Source organism: Lagenorhynchus albirostris, chromosome 3, assembly GCF_949774975.1.
Source record: "Lagenorhynchus albirostris chromosome 3, mLagAlb1.1, whole genome shotgun sequence".
Lineage (NCBI taxonomy): Eukaryota > Metazoa > Chordata > Mammalia > Artiodactyla > Delphinidae > Lagenorhynchus > Lagenorhynchus albirostris.
In genome coordinates, this window is record NC_083097.1 from 137,295,055 (window position 1) to 137,298,725 (window position 3,671).

Sequence of the window (3,671 nt, forward strand, 5' to 3'; positions counted from 1 at the left end):
AATTCAGCCTGGTGGGAGCCTGGGACTCAAGGACAGGATGAAAAAGCAAGATCTAGAAATGAGCAATAAACAGATCACAAAGGACTTTGAGTACCATGATAAATTTAAAGGTTTTCCTTAGGTTAAAGCAGAAAGTTTGAAGGTTTATAAGAAGGGAAGTGACAATTAGACTTTATAATATGTTTTGATACCTGGTAAAGTGAGTGCCTATGCTTTTATTTTCATTTTTATAGCATGTAATTATTTGCTCTTTATTATTAAATATCTTCTTCCTTACTAAAAAAAAAAAAAAAAAAAAACCCCAAACCATAAAAACAACATAGGCTATTGTGATGGTTAATTTTATGTGTCAACTCCGTGGGTTATGACGCTCAGATAGTCAAGCGTTATTCTGGATGTTTCTGTGAGGGTGTTTTTTGGATGATGTTAACATTGAAACTGGTGACTCTGAGTAAAGCAGATTGCCCTCCATATTGTGGATGGGTCTCATCCAATCAGTTGAAGGCCTGAATAGAAAAAAAGATTGACTTCCTTGAGCAAGAAGAAATTCTGCCAGCAGATGGCCTTTGGACTTGAACTACAACATCAGGTCTTTCCCAGCTTCCAGACTGAGGGCCTTTGCATTTGAATAGCAACTTTAGCCCTTCCCTGAGTCTCCAGTCTGCTAGTCTACCTTTCAAATTTTAGATGTGCCAGCCTCCATAATTGCACGAGCAAATTCCTTAAAATAAATTTCTCTCTCTATATACACACATCCTATCGGCTCTGTCTCTCTGTAAAACCCTGACTAACATAGCTGAGAAGGGGAGATTGGAAGCAGGAGGACTCACCAGGCTCTGCATATGCCATGTAGGCTTGGGTAGCTCCCTGAGCATTTGTTTTTCCCTGCCTACTCCACACCAGGGATCTCAGAGAGGCTGTCCTGAGTGCTCCAAGACTGCTCCTGGCATGAGAGTCAGAGCCAGGAGCCAGCGTCCTTACTACCTGCCAATGCTGAACCAGGAAAAACTCACTTCAAACTGGCAAGATCCCACCTGTAATTTAATTTTAGATAAAGATTCGTAAACATTTAAAAGTTTTCATTTATTAATCTTCTTGTACTTTGTATGCATCCATAGTTTTGTCTTATCAAGAGAGATTCTTTAAATGTTCAAACGACTTCCTGACAAGTCGAATGAGAAATGAGAATGAATAAATAAAGAGCTGGCAAGCCACTTCTGAAACGTGCCAACCTCAAATGGATCTCTGATCCATCCAAGGGTGTTTTGAAGCGTGGAGAGAAAACTAGGTGTAAAAAGAATCCTTCCAATTTTTTGTCAGGTTGATCCACTCAGAGAATGAGAAACGTGAACCCTACCCTGGGCCACTCCTGTACTGATGTTCCAAGAGCCCTGATATTTCCCTGCCATGAATCTCACACAATTTCAGGAGCATTTATTAGCCTGCACGTTCAGAAACTCTCTTGATCTCCTGGGAAACTTCTACTGGCCAGGTTTCCTAATGTCCAGTTGACCAGTTGACAAGAGAGGCAGGCTTTCTCTCTCTGTGTTGTCTTAGCTATAAAGAAAGTCCAACCTTTACTGCTGAGACATAAATAACAACAACAACATAATCTTCCACACTGAAAAGTATGGCTTTTGTAATTCATAATTTTAAAAAGAGGACAAAGAAAAGATAATGGTATTTAAAGAGAAAGAAAGTAGATTTTCAAAATCCTTTGAAAGATGTGTTTAAGTTACTTGATTTATTTCAACAGCTCTCTGCTCTCACCCAAATAAATTAAGGGAAACATCAAAATATCTAGAATTTGACAATTCTCAGCTTTTAAAAATAACATTTAAAAAATGTAAACCTATAAACATAAAACGGACATTTAGGAGTAAACACTTCTCTCTTCTTTTTGATCCCCTAAAGATTTTGGACTTGTTTCTAATTTCACTGTCAAAGATGCTGTATCTCCAAAAGCTAAACTGAGGCTGTGGAATATATCGGGTAGCAGCTAAGTAAAGGGGTTAAGGGCGTGGGATTTGCAGTTGGCCAGCTCTGGGATGCAATACCAATCATTGCCATTTTGTGTCCTCTGCAACATAGATACGGCAAGAGTTCACACCTCACAGAGTTGTTTAGAGAATTGAATTCATAACACATTCTGGGAGGGGAGAGTGTCAGGTACTGGAAATATTTCTCAGGTTCTTCTTTCCTTCCTCCCTTTATTTTGTCTTGTCCTCTTTGTTTTCTTCCTCCTTCTCTCCTTTCCCAGGACACCAAGGTGGGAGCAGGTTCTTCTGCTCATCACTATGGATTAGTGATTTTCAAACTGTTTTGTTTATCAACCAATAATAATACATTTTATTATTGTGATTAGGATGAAATTTCTTCTTTGCATTTCCCCTCTCCAACCACTGCAGCTTCATCTCAGAAATTTCTGGATACTTTCTTTTATTAGTTCTTTTTTTTATCATCTGTAAACTACATTTATTGTGCTTACTGGGCACTGGGCACATCAGATACAAAAGAGTTGGGATGGGGGCAGGTAAGAACTTAAGAAATTAAATATACACATTAATTTTACCACAAATTCTAACTAGGGAAGTACAAAATTTGTACAAATTATACTTTATAATGAAATTTTGATGTCTGTCAAAAGGATAAGCTATACATACAATGTAATAAAAATGTTTTAAAATTGTGCTTAATATCACAGAACTACCCTGAAATGGGTTGATAAAATGCCTATACAGCATTATACACATATATTTCACATTAAAGATTTGACCCCATTGTTGAGAAATCTATGGTTGACAACTATATGTGCAGTTCCTCTAAGAAACATTGCAGCATTTGTAGTCCATCTCTCCTTTAAACTCCACCTTATTTTAGTTTCACTTACTATCGAGTTCTCTTCAGACCCGTTTATATTTCTTTTGTCTGATCATCTTCTTCGAGTTTCCTGATTTCATTTTTTAAACAATTTATAGTTTCACGACTTGCTTTTAATCTCTCCTTAAGCTCTGCAATTTCAAAGCTTGTTTTTTTTTTTCCGCAGCTTCTAATTTTTCTCTGGTCTTCACTTCAAGTTCTGCAGATTCTGTTTCATGCTTATAGGATCCTAAGGTAAACTGACGAGATGTTAATAATTGTTGTATCATCGCTGTTGTGTCTTGAAATATCATTTCATCATAGAGCTCTGAAACCACTGTCTTTTTTCCCAGCATTGCATTGGTGTCTGATTGAAATAGCTTTAATAAATGATATAGGGTTACAGGTCTTTCATTAGGATCAATGAAAAATACTTTGATGACTATTTCGAATTCACCCCAGCCTGCTTCAGTAATTTCATAGGGAGGCTTAGTAACAACTCTTAAAGGACTGCCATAGCTTTCATGTAATTTAAATTGGATTTTCTTCACATATGCTGACATATCCTCATTTCGATATGGTTTTACATATACTGTCCACTGATGGGTGTGCCCATCCTCTTCTCTTTCCAAAATATCGAGCAACATTACCATAAATGATTGGTTTAACGGTAGTAACCCCCTTCACTCTCCCGCCGGAGTCAGGCCCAGATTCTGCCATTCTCTTGAACATATTGTCCTACGGAAGAAGCCAGCACCACCAGGGAAAGAGACCGGGGCCGGCGGACTCGCCGCTCCGCTCAGAGGCCCCAC

At 38.1% G+C, this 3,671-nt stretch overlaps 1 pseudogene; it reads right to left on the minus strand.

The window, feature by feature from the left end:
* Window positions 1–2,860: 2,860 nt before the first annotated feature.
* LOC132518562 (YEATS domain-containing protein 4-like) lies at window positions 2,861–3,671 on the minus strand (annotated as a pseudogene).